The sequence below is a fragment of the Podarcis melisellensis genome (assembly GCF_964234715.1).
Source record: "Podarcis melisellensis genome assembly, chromosome: 17".
Taxonomy (NCBI): Eukaryota; Metazoa; Chordata; class Lepidosauria; order Squamata; family Lacertidae; genus Podarcis; species Podarcis melisellensis.
The window spans coordinates 8,257,962-8,271,212 of record NC_138534.1 but is presented as its reverse complement, the minus strand read 5'-3'; the positions used below and the strand labels follow the sequence as shown (position 1 = coordinate 8,271,212).

The 13,251-nt window shown below is 44.9% G+C and overlaps 1 long non-coding RNA gene across 1 annotated transcript; it reads right to left on the bottom strand.

The window, feature by feature from the left end:
• Positions 1-8,453: 8,453 nt before the first annotated feature.
• Positions 8,454-12,553, bottom strand: LOC309359694. Its single transcript, XR_014163908.1, has 3 exons — positions 12,470-12,553; positions 12,314-12,353; positions 8,454-11,264 (listed from the first exon to the last, which is right to left on the bottom strand). It is a non-coding gene; the product is annotated as an uncharacterized lncRNA (long non-coding RNA).
• Positions 12,554-13,251: the final 698 nt, after the last annotated feature.

The following is a 13,251-nucleotide window of genomic DNA, read 5'->3' as shown; positions in this document are numbered from 1 at the left end:
GAAGGCAGTCACCATGCCTTGTCCTCCATGATTTTGTCTAAACTTCTTTTAAAGCCACCCAAATTGCTGCCTGTTGGTGCCTCCTGCAACAGTGAGTTTCATAGTGTGATGGCCTGGGATTCGGATTCAGATGCTGAACCTGAGGAATCCCAGCCTGCGCGGGATCCCCCGCCTCCAGAACCAGCTGAGCCGGGGCTGGGGCATGAGCCTGAAGGGTCCTCACCTGTGCTGGATCCTCAGGTGCAGGCACCAGCTGAGTCTGCTCTGGCTACCTGAGCTGATGGAGGACCCATTGCCTGCAGGTGCTCCACTCTCAGCCCCGTCAGGGGAAGCTGAGGTTGCCTCTGGGTCCGGTAACCCTCCAGCCTCTCCTGAGCTGCTGAGGCTCAGGACAGAGAGGCGGAGAGTTCCCGCAGAAGGAGTGCTCGCCTCCAGGCCAGGAGAGGCGAGTCACCTGAGGATTGGGGCCGCCCTATGCCTCGGGGCAGGTAAAAGCCAGCCAGCCCCAGTCCCAAGTTGCGGGAGCAACGTTGGTGGTTGTAAGTTCCTGCCTGCACTCTGCCCTGCACCCAGCTTTGACTTTTACGGACTGCCTTCATATTGCTTCATCAACCACGGACTGGACTTGGACCTTGCCTCTTGTTTAACCCCCAGGACCAGCACACATAGTTTCACTAGGCACTGTGTGAAGAAGCTTTTTCTTTGGTCTGGCCTGAATCTTCCAACCTTCAACTTCCTTGTGTGTCTCCAAGCTCTGGTGTTATGAGAGAGGAGAAAAACTTCTCTTTGTCTAGTTCTGTCTAAAAAGGTAAAGGACCCCTGGATGGTTAAGTCCAGTCAAAGGAGACTATGGTGTTGCGGCACTCATCTTGCTTTCAGGCTGAGGGAGCCTACGTTTGTCCACAGACAGCTTTCCAGGTCATGTGGCCAGCATGACTAAACTGCTTCTGGCGCAATGGGACACCGTGACAGAAACCAGAGTGCACGGAAATGCCATTTACCTTCCCGCCGTAGTGGTACCTGTTTATCTACTTGCGCTGGCATGCTTTCAAACTGCAAGGTTGGCAGGAGCAGGGACCGAGCAACGGGAGCTCACCCCGTCATGGGGATTCGAACCGCCAACCTTCCAATCAGCAAACCCTATCTGTTTATCACATCACCTCTTTCTTTTTCTCTAAACTAAAAAGCCTCAGGTGCTGTAATCTTTCCTCATAGGGAAGTCCTTGATCATTTTTGTTCCTCTTTTCCAAACCTTTTCCAACTCTGCAATATCCTTTTTGAGATGAGGTAACCAGAAGTGTATGTGGTTGCATTATAGATTTGTGCAACGGCATTATGATATCAGCGGTTTCACTTTCACTTCCTTTCCGAATGATTCCTAGCATGAAATAGGCCTTTCCCCACAGCTTCCACACACCAGATTGACATCTTTATTGACCTATCAAGAAGCAGGACCAATATGTCTGCAGCCATCACATCTGGTTTGGCCTCGAGGGGAGTAAACCTCAATTGGAGCTGAAAATCGATTTGCTTCCAATACGTCACTTCCAAATTCGCTTCTCTCAATTCTGAAGTCAAATATACTCAAGGGGTCCCCTCCCCCAATAGCCATTTCCCAAATATTGCAGAGTATCTGATATTTGACTTCAGTATTTGGGGGGTCTATATGCAACTGGTATGTAGCAGCCTTCTGGGACTGTATTTAATATCTGACAGCATTTGATAACATGCTGTGGCACTGCGCATTTGATAACTGACAACTTAAAACACTGCATATTTGTTTTTTTGGTTCTCTCTTTTCCCTTCTCTCCATTTCCTTTCCTGCATTTACAGAGACATGACAAGGAATTGGTTGTGTGGCTGAATATATTGTTCCTAATTTGGTGGGGGTTAACCTGCATGCCTGAGCCCCCTTCTAATTCCTGGCTACAGCACAGAATCAATGTCTCAACAGCCAGGCTAGCTTCGTAGTGCGGTAATGGCCCTCAAAGTTTGGGCCATTAAGGTAGGAAAGGAAGTGGCTCTGTGGCAGACTACAAATGGGTGAGCCCCCTCTCCCTCTCTGGTAGTTAGAAAGACAAAGGCCAGAGCTGAGAGTTGAGATATGTGAGCTAGAAGCTTGCAGGCTGGGTAGCTGGGAGGCAGAGTGATGCCTGATTTCTGCTGGAATCCAAGGCTGTGGCTATGGAAGAAGCAAGACCCTCTTGAGGTGTTAATGGTGGGACCTCCCTCCGTCATAGGCTCAGGTGGTATATATGTGAAAATAAACCATATACAGTGGTACCTCGGGTTACATACACTTCAGGTTACAGACTCTGCTAACCCAGAAATAGTGCTTCAGGTTAAGAACTTTGCTTCAGGATGAGAACAGAATCATAGAATCATAGAATCATAGAATCATAGAGTTGGAAGAGACCACAAGGGCCATCGAGTCCAACCCCCTGCCAAGCAGGAAACACCATCAGAGCACTCCTGACATATGGTTGTCAAGCCTCTGCTTAAAGACCTCCAAAGAAGGAGACTCCACCACACTCCTTGGCAGCAAATTCCACTGTCGAACAGCTCTTACTGTCAGGAAGTTCTTCCTAATGTTTAGGTGGAATCTTCTTTCTTGTAGTTTGGATCCATTGCTCCGTGTCCGCTTCTCTGGAGCTGCAGAAAACAACCTTTCTCCCTCCTCTATGTGACATCCTTTTATATATTTGAACATGGCTATCATATCACCCCTTAACCTCCTCTTCTCCAGGCTAAACATGCCCAGATCCCTTAGCCATTCCTCATAAGGCATCGTTTCCAGGCCTTTGACCATTTTGGTTGCCCTCCTCTGGACACGTTCCAGTTTGTCAGTGTCCTTCTTGAACTGTGGTGCCCAGAACTGGACACAGTACTCCAGGTGAGGTCTGACCAGAGCAGAATACAGTGGCACTATTACTTCCCTTGATCTAGATGCTATACTCCTATTGATGCAGCCTAGAATTGCATTGGCTTTTTTAGCTGCCGCGTCACACTGTTGGCTCATGTCAAGTTTGTGGTTAACCATGACTCCTAGATCCTTTTCACATGTACTGCTCTCAAGCCAGGTGTCACCCATCTTGTATTTGTGCATCTCATTTTTTTTGCCCAAAGAGATGGTGCTCTGGCGGCGCGGCAGCAGCAGGAGGCCCCATTAACTAAAGTGGTGCTTCAGGTTAAGAACAGTTTCAGGTTAAGTACGGACCTCCGGAAAGAATTAAGTACTTAACCTGAGGTACCACTGTATCATAAAGACATCCTGGGTAAGTCTTGGGGTGTTTAAAATGGAAACTCTGAATTTTCATTTATTGTTTTCAATCTTGCAAGGGGACCCCAGTGGCGCTGTGGTCTAAACCACTGAGCCTCTTGGGCTTGCCAATCAGAAGGTCAGTGGTTTGAATCCCTGTGACGGGGTGGGCTCCTGTTGCTCTGTCCCAGCTTCTGGGAACGTAAACAGCATTTTCGTGCACTCTGGTTTCTGTCCAGATGTTCCACTGCACCAGAAGCGGTTTAGTCCTGCTGGCCACATGACCCGGAAAGCTTTCTGTGGACAAACACTGGCTCCCTCAGCCTGAAAAGCGAGATGAGTGCTGCACCCCATTGTTGCCTTTGACTGGACTTAACCTTCCAGGGGTCCTTTACCTTTTTTATATGTGAAAATAAACCATATATCATAAAGACACCCTGGGTAAGTCTTGGAATGTTTAAAATGGAAACTCTCAATTTTCATTTCCGGCTTTCAAACGTGCAAGCCTTACACATAAGACTCAAGCTTCTACATTGGTCGGCAAGGAAAAACAACAAACTTCACTTTCCAAATGGACAAACAGATGCAGAGATGAACGGAAACGGAGTCGGTGGCTAGGCAGAGAGCTGCACTGTGTGGTGGCAGCTCAGGACCTTTAACATGTGAGCACCCTTCCAAGCATCACTGCTGGCTGCAGCAACGCAGAGGAAATAATAACAGGCTTCTGAGCTCGAGAAAAAAACAGCAGCTGCTGAATGATAAGGTAGCCAAGATGCTTTTTCAAAATGATCCCCAGCAGGGATGTGGTTTTCTCAGTTTCATTATGCTACACCGACTTTCCTCCCTATTGTTTGTGAGTGGGGAGTTGGCAGCAGTGATGCAAACTGAAGCATCAATTTCCACTGTAGTGGATGGAAGCACTGGCCTAATCCTTCCACGCTCTCTGTGCAAGTTTGCACCTGCAGAGGAGCAAACGCAGCGGCTTTTTCCAAACAGTTGCCACAGTGGACTCAGGGCAGCTAACAACAAATTTAAAACACTTAATTATGATACAAGAAAAATAGCATAAAATACAGTATAAAAGCACATTTATGCGCATTATTGCACATTTGTGCAACCTGGTGGCTGACAGGCTGAAGGAAGCCCCCAAACCCATTTTATCCAGCCTCTGGCATTCCTACCAAAAATATTTTGCAGTGTAGAGAGGGAGCCAGTGTGGTGTAGTGGTTAAGAGCGGTAGTCTCCTAATCTGGGGAACCGGGTTCGGTCTCCGCTCCTCCACATGCAGCTGCTGGGTGACCTTGGGCTAGTCACACTTCTCTGAAATCTCTCAGCCCCACTCACCTCACAGAGCGTTTGTTGTGGGGGAGGAAGGGAAAGGAGAATGTTAGCTGCTTTGAGACTCCTGAAGGGGAGTGAAAGGCGGGATATCAAATCCAAACTCTTCTTCTTCTAAATGAAGAAACAAATCGCCAAGCGATGATCTCAGACTTGGTGGTGCACAAGCTGTAATGACTTGCGCGGCAAACCTTCAAAAGGCATCTATTGTGAATTATACTGAGGCAATTAAGCAACCGTGCCGTACATTTACTGTTAAATGCTTCAGAAATATTGCTGAGTGCACATTTTCAGATATGCAGCCCATTCCTGTGAATGCTTACTTGGAAGTAAATTCCTCTGAGTCCAATAAGGCTTGCTATACAAAGGATCACAATGCGAGGCATTAAGATACCCCCCATACATTGTTATGATTGTAGTATTATTTTTTTAAATGCCCATTGATCTGTTCTGTGTGTCTGTCTTGGGACTCGGCTACACCAGTAAAAAAACAACCCAAAAAACCACCCAAAAACTGCTTTAAGTGAAACCAGATGGTGCTGTAGTGTTTTGTCTTTCAGCAACGTGATTTCCCAACGCGTTTTCCTGAAACATTTTTCTGATGTGTCTTGATCCAGCCTTGATTATGATTTTTATCTATGCATTGTTTTCTATTATTATTATTATTATTATTATTATTATTATTATTATTATTATTATTATTTATTTATATCCCGCCTTTCCCGGTTCAGAAAACTGGGCTCAGGGCAGCTAACAACAAATTTAAAACACTTAATTATGATACAACAAAAAACAGCATAAAATACAGTATAAAAGCACATTTATGCACATTATTGCACATTTGTGCAACCTGGTGGCTGACAGGCTGAAGGAAGCCCCCAAACCCATTTTATCCAGCCTCTGGCATTCCTACCAAAAATATTTTGCAGTGTAGAGATTCTACTTTAATGTTCACACTTCAATGCTTGTTCTCTATTGGATTTTTGACATAATATGTGTGTGTGTAACACTTTGCCTGAACACGTGTTCTCTAAAACGGTAGCCCCATGACACCAAATTCTTTGGGAAACTGAGACTTCCTAGCCCCCACTGAATGGACTCTGGAGAATAGAGTGGTCTTTGGAATAAAGACATTGGCCATACCTCTCTTACATACAACCTTGACCATCCATTTTCTGTGACAGATTGCAGCTTTTCACACACATTTTTAAAATAAAAAATAGCTATTTCTAGCAGACGGCTTTATAAACACAAAGGCAGTGATGGCATGCAAAGTTAGGAATTTATCATAAAATAAGGAAAGCGGCTCCAAACACTTGATTCATAGCACATCAGTCAAGGTTCCTTTGCATTGAGTCTTTGAGAAAGCCAGGTGAGTACTAGCAGAAGCAGCCTTGTATCTTTGATACTTCTGTGGTTGTGGCGATCACAGTGGTTCTTTCATTTTAGCATTTCTCCACCATGTGCTATCAGGGCAGGAATATAGGGGTGATGATGTTGCTCTGAAATCGCTTGCTTCTTCAGGTAAAGCTGATGCATCTGCTAGCTATTCTGTTATTTCCAAGTTCAATGAGAAAATCAGTTTATGCCAAACATGACTTTAATACTGGCAGCAAAGTATTGATTTGAGGCCTTAGCAGGATGCAGATTCTGCTACAGCTGCAGCAAACAGGCTGAGGTCTAATCCTTTATCCGGCCCGCACATGACAGAGCAGATGAGCAATGAGAAACAATACTAGATGAGGGTTTCATTTTTGTTAGATAATGCTAGGTAATTCTTCTGCCACTGCCACCGACTCAGGCTGAGCTCACACTACTGTTTACTGTGTACCCACTGCATTTCTGGTGTGGGGTTTTTAATCCATGCCCCCAGGAAGTTATCCAAAATGCATGCATACACTGTACCTCATTATGAAATACTGTTTGGTGTGTTGTTTCTTAAACCAGCTTCACATCAACTGGAGTCCTTAAGCCATTCCTAATTCATCTCTAGCCAAGGTATGCACACTTTTGCAAAGGGTGAAGACAATTTCACCCCATCATTTCCCCCTGGTGTGAATCTGACACTAATGAAGCCATGCGGATTTGAGCAGATGGGGGGGCACTGTGAAATATATACAAAAACAAATTCACCAGCACTCTAAGGCAGCAATGTGAGCACATCCTCACTCTCCCTCCTCCAGGAGTGTGTAGTTGGCAAGGTTGTCAAACAGGAGTAGGAGGAGCTGTCCATTTGCTCACCTGTGTATCCTCATAGTTTAAGGGTGCCCATTCTGGGCATCTTGTCCAAGGGTTTCCAGTGCTCTAAGCTTGAGATGATATGTGAAGCAAAAGAAGAGGGTGACTAATTGTGAAACAGACTGAGGTTTGGATCTATGGTTTTGGGTAATCAAACTGAGTAAGAGTTGAGTGTAGGAAATGCTATTGTCAGCACTTGGTAAGGGGAAAAGTGGTTGAGATTAGGGACTCAGTAAAACTGAATACACACAAGGGACATTTTCAAAGCCCCCAAATCGCCCTTGCAAGCTGTTATCTCTGATGGTGATTATTAACACCTCTAACCCAACCATAGCTGTCAACCTTCCCTTTTTTTGCGGGAAATTCCCTTATTCCAACGCTGCTTCCCGCTGCTATCCCAGATTGTTAGATATCCTGTAGACTGTCCCCGGGACAGGTGAGGCTGCTGATCCCTTATTTTCAAATCTGAAAGTTGACAGCTATGAACCCAACACGTCTCCCCAGATGTTTCTGTGGGTCTGGGGACGTTGTCTTGACTGATTGTTACGTCTCCTGTAAGAGATGAATGGATGCCAGGAATTGTAAAAGGATGAAGGACTCATCTTGCCTCTGGTGTCAATTTCTTGGACCACATCTGAACACAGCGTGAATCGATGGACAGGCCTATTGCATAATGCCAGCATTTAGCCTTTTCTAAATGAGCGGTAACAAACAAAAATGTCAACATCTCCCGATGAGTTACACGTTGCAGAGTTACAGAGATTTTAAATTAACGAGATTTTAAGTTCTGCAGGTTTCTAAATTTCTTCTGTTTTCAAATGAGCCTCCCCAACTTGGGGATAACTCATGTAATGTGTGAAAACTCAACAGATTGGTGTCACCTTATTAGACATAAACTGGGTGAAACTTCAGGAAGCATGCAGTGGCCCAGTGAAATTTTGTGTATACGCTTCCCTGTTGCACCTAGAAAGGTGAAGAGTTCTGTTGAGCCTTACATCCCTTTGAATGCACACAACTGTGCCCAGGTGTGCATGAATAGTCCCTCTAGTGCAGAGATGGGGTACCAGTGGCTCTCCAGGTGTTGCTGAACTGGCTTGCATCAAAGCTGGCCATGGGGCTGATGGAACATGAAGTACCATCATATGCTGGGGAGATGGAAGAATACACCCTCTGATCCATTGTATGTGTTTTTTTTTCTTTTGGAGTTAATACCATATGAACTTCAGAAGCAGTTAAGCACTCTTGAAATCAGTGGTTTTCAGAATACTTGTGCGGCCATATTCTGGAACTGCTCAGGCACAAGAAAAATTTGCATTCATATTTTAGATATACCAAGGGAAATGGGTGGCTATGAAATAGTATTAGATCAAAATCTAGTGTTAGCGATTTTTACAGGAAACCTGTGACCTGGAATTTTGAATATTACCAGCTGGTCCAAAAAGTATTGTCACAAAATGGTCATTTACTGAATGAAATACTAGCCATATTAATGAAAATACATAGGTACCACAATGAAACTGAGAAAACTATGTAAGATGTAATGAAAAAGACAAAAATGATAAATTAACCAGTTTTTATTTATTCCATACCCAAGGGATAAATAAAATTTAAAAATACAACCTTTTTCTCTATGTTCCTTAATATACATTTGAACGGTAGCAATAACAATAATAATCAGAGTTTATTTGATATGCAGTTTCAAAGAAACGAGGGGCTTTAAAAATAGCACCTTGAACCTCTTAACTTCACCATTTATTTACGTATTTACAGCTAACGTCTCTATGAAAAAGATAGCCCTCTTTTTAAATAAAAAAAAGAATTGCACTAAAACAGGCAAAAAAATCCTATTAAAAAGAAAGGGCTGCCCAACTAGCCCTAAAAAAAAGCTACCAGAAATAAAAAACACTTGAACCAGCTCAAGGAAAACAAACAAACAAAAAAATATACAGCAGCAACATCAAACATACCTCAACAGAAATGAAATGTTAACGTTCAATAGTCTCATATAAGCCAGGCTCTGACTGTTAAGTGCAGGAATTTATTAATTTTATTTATTTATTTAATTTGTATACCACCCTATACCTGCAGGTCTCAGGGCGATTCACAGGATAAAATGAGAAATGAGGAACCTGTGGCCCTCTAGATGCTATGGGACCCCAAATTCTTGGTGCATTTTGCTCAAGGCTACAACCCTTGATCCTAATATAGGATCAAGACAGACAGATCATATCCCTTCAACAGAGTTTCCTAATTTTTTTAATAACAGGATTTTTTTTTAGAATTACAACTGGCAGCACATTTGACTCATGTAACTGAGATGTGTGTGTTCATCCACAGCAGCCTTGAAAACACACACACACAATAGTTGTGATTTTTCTTTCTAAACTAGCCAGCTAAAACGCATGTATCCTGCGTTTTCAAGCCGGCTATGAAGAAATCTACTCTCCTCCCTCCTCCCATGGTCTAGCACAGAAACCATGATGCTGCCCTGATCTGTCTCTCCTCTGTCAGCCCGCTCAGCTGCTTGAGAGGAATTCTGTGTACTCGCTTACCTGAAACATCTAGTTGCCTGTGGCCTCTGGAGACCGGTAAGCAAAGATGCTTTGGAGAGAAGAGTATTGAGCAAATAGAAAGGCAGGAAAGCAAGCCTTCAAGAATGCAGAGGTATATCCAGATACACTCTTACAGGTGTGCAGGCTTAAGACACTGGTGTATACAACTACTTTGTCATATATTAAATACAATTCAGAATAAAATACAAAGATTAAATATGTCAATAAAATACACTGTTGCAATATCAAGAAACATAAATAAGTTAAAATATAAATTAGGTATGTTCCCCCCCCCCCCATTTTCTAGTCTGGATCTGGGCTATTAATTAGTGCTGGATATTTTCAGGGTGTTTTGTGGGATGGAAGAGAAAGCAAATCACTAATGTGCTCCTTTAGTACTTTTGTTATCAGTGCTTTCCCTGCCCAGAACACAGGTGAATGCAAAAATTCAAGAAAGCAGAGATCTAAGACACTAACTGGGAAGCAATGGGCAAAATGGACTGGAACAGAAAGCGCAGTGATTAACATGCAGACAGCAAGGGTCTTCGTGGACCTCAGCATCTCTCTGGAAGCTGGGCATAGACTAAGCAGAGGGAGTGGAACCAGCCACCCAATCAAACGGATGTATAAAGGTTTTGATAGTGTTTTCAGGAGCAACTTGTCAAAGATCCACCCATACCGTCTGAGGCAGAAGGAAAGGGAATGGTTTGTTTGGGATCTCCTGGAAGCCAGCATGCAACAAACTGAGTGACCAGCACCAGAGGCAACCAGGACTGCCAGACCCTCCAAATAAGAAGAATCGCAGAACTGTAGAGCTGGAAGGGGTCCCCCAAAGGTCATCTAGTCCCACCCCCTGCAAGAATCGCAGCTAAAGACATGTCACTCTGGACAGCAATGTCAGGATAGGGTCAGGCACACATCTGCTGGTGTAGATCTCATGAGTTGCATAATATTATTCCGGAATTGCTGCCTGACTGAAAACTGTCACATATTCAACTTGATTTTACCTACTTCGTACAGTAGATTAAGATATAAATCTAATAAGAATGAAAGGATCTTCAAAGGTCAGCAAGCCCAACCCCGTTCTCAGGAGCGGATTCCCAAAACCAGCACTAGCAGCAAAGCTTGCCCCCTTTTCTTCCCAATCACACAAAGTGATTGCCCCACAGTGAAACACAGGCACGACACGTGCCAATCATCCACACATTGTCCCAGTTGCCACACAGATCCATGCATTTCACAGCAGCACTTGGAACAGTCTTGAATGTCAAGTTTCCCACTGAAGTTCTGGTCCTGGTTCTCTCCAGACCCTGTAATCTGCATGAGCCTGCACACAATTACAGCTGTCATTTTTGATCCAGAGGAATTGTCTCAAGCGTGGTCTGAAAGTTCTTGAGCACCCTTCTCCATTCCACACACCGAAGAACGGCATTTGATTCCAGTTTCTTCTGAAATAGGCTCTGCAGGAACCTGGGAGACACCAAAAAAGTTACCCTTGGGACTAAGGGTCCAGCTCTTGTATGTGTCACTTGCCATTAATTCCGCGGAAAGTGTATCATTCACTTTCAGTTGATAAGATGAGACATCCATGAAAACTGTGACTGCAGTTTCCTTTGTATGCGCTGTAGCAGGGTAACTCAACGGGAGGGTCAGAATACGGAAAGAGTGTCCGTCACGATGGCCATGGATGATGAGGCTGATATTCACCTTCTCTTTAACATTAGATAACTGGTGTGAAATATTCATCTGGGCATAGATGCTGTACAGGCCATCATACATAATTCCCAGTCTTGAAGAATTGTATTTAAATATTGGGCTACATATTGTTCCGTCAACTTTACAATCCCACCAGTTCAGTTGCCTGTTCTTTAAGCGTGCTGTAAAAAGAGAGGAATCAAGTGGGAACATCTGTCACACCACAACAACCAGTTCCTTTGCATCATCCCAGCAGGAACCCAACAGAACCACCCACCAGTTTCCTTGGAGTCTCAGAGAAGACTTATTTCTTCCATTTATAAGATTCTTTATCAACCTTTCACCTGTACAAAGCTTCTTGGGTAAGTTACATGAATGCAGTAACCAGAATAGTATAAATTCAGCAGAAGAGGCGATTCCCTCAACCCAAAATACCTTATGGAGCTGTACAATGTACACATTCAACGCTGTACGACGATGAAGGCAGTGCCGGATTTACGTATAAGCTAAACACGCTATAGCTTAGGGCCCCACTCTCTTGGGGGCCCCCCAAAAATTGGATCTACACTTCCAAAATATAAGATAAAAAACCAATAAAATAAAACCTACATACAGCAACAGTGTTTTGTGTTGTGTAGGCTCTGATTTGTTATGTGCAAATGACTTTAGATAATTAGGTCCATAAATGGCCATATAGCATATATTCAACACAAAAAACAGCAGCAATTTGTAGTTGACAAAGGACAGCTGGACATATAAAGGGCCCCATTATCTTCAGTAGCTTAGGGGCACATCAAACCGAAATCCAGCCCTGAATAAAGGTGCTAGGTACACCTCTGTGTGGAGGGAGTCTACCATTTAGGGGCTGCCACAGAGAAAATTCTCTCCCAGGCTGCCATTCTCTATACTTCTGAGGGTGGCAGAACCCCCTCTGCAGATCTTTATAGCTAAGAAGTTTGGTAGGAATGGAGGCAGTCTTTCAGATGTTTGGAGCCCCAAATAATCAAGGGCTTCGAACACTTGTGTGAACACATTAAATCAGGCCTGGAAGCAAAACTGGCAACCAGTGTAGCTGTTCTAAAACAGGGGTTATTCTATGCGCTCCAAAGAGATCCCTGGCTCCTGCGTTTTGAACCACCTTCTCCACAGTCCTAGTGTGTGACCCCCTATCCCACAAGGGCTTCTTTCTGGACTCCAAGTGAGCACACGTGTTCCGGGAAGGGATACTTACTGGTACCTTCGCTGATCTTAAAGACGAGGCGAGTGCAATTCTGAAAAAGAAAAGAGAAGTCTGGAGTTAGAGGCGTCGGAGAAGCAGAAATAGGGAAAGGCTTGTTTTGGCGCTGGCCGCCTCGCGCGGGGTTGGACTAGATGAGCTTTAGGGTACCTTCCCATGTTGCGATTTCTCAGAGCCAGAAGGCACTGGCGTCGGCGGCATCGGGGGCTGCAGCGCCCGCGGTGGCTCCTGCGCCCGACGCGCCAGGACCGTGGCGAGCGCCGCCAGCGAGGCAACCAGGGCGCACACCGCCAGCAGCAGAGCGCACCGCACGGCGAGCGAAGCGCGCCACACGCCGCGCCGACAGCTCTCGCTCTCGCCGGGGAGATCCATCGCGCCGACCGCTGCCCAATTCCCTCGCCTGCCGGCCCGGCTCTGTTTAAGTATAGCCGCCTGCCCGCTCCGCCCAGCGCCGTCGACGGGACATCCCTGAAAAGGGGCCGGCACAGCTTGTCAGCAGGCGACGGGGAGAAAACCTGTTCCTGCTGGAATTCCCTCAGCTATTAAGAGTGAAAGAGCTTTGTGCTCTTTTTTTGGTACTATTTTTTTTTGTACTCTTTTAGTTTAGTTTAGTTGTCGGGGGTTGGACTAGAGAACCCTGAGGGTTCCTCCATCGATTATGATGCTACGATTTTTTCGCATTTTGTTTCTCTCCTTTCCTGGCTCTTTCTCCTCGCCCCATTGTTTGTAAAATGTTGGTTACTCTCCGTGCCGGATTTACATATAAGCTGAACAAGCTATAGATTAGGGCCCCACTCTCTTGGGGGGGGCCCCCAAAAAAATAAAGGGAAAAGAATTGGATTTACAGTGGTACCTCCAGTTGCGAAAAGGATCTGTTCCGGAGTCCTGTTCACAACGTGAAAAGCCCGCAACCTGAAGTGCCACATCTGCGC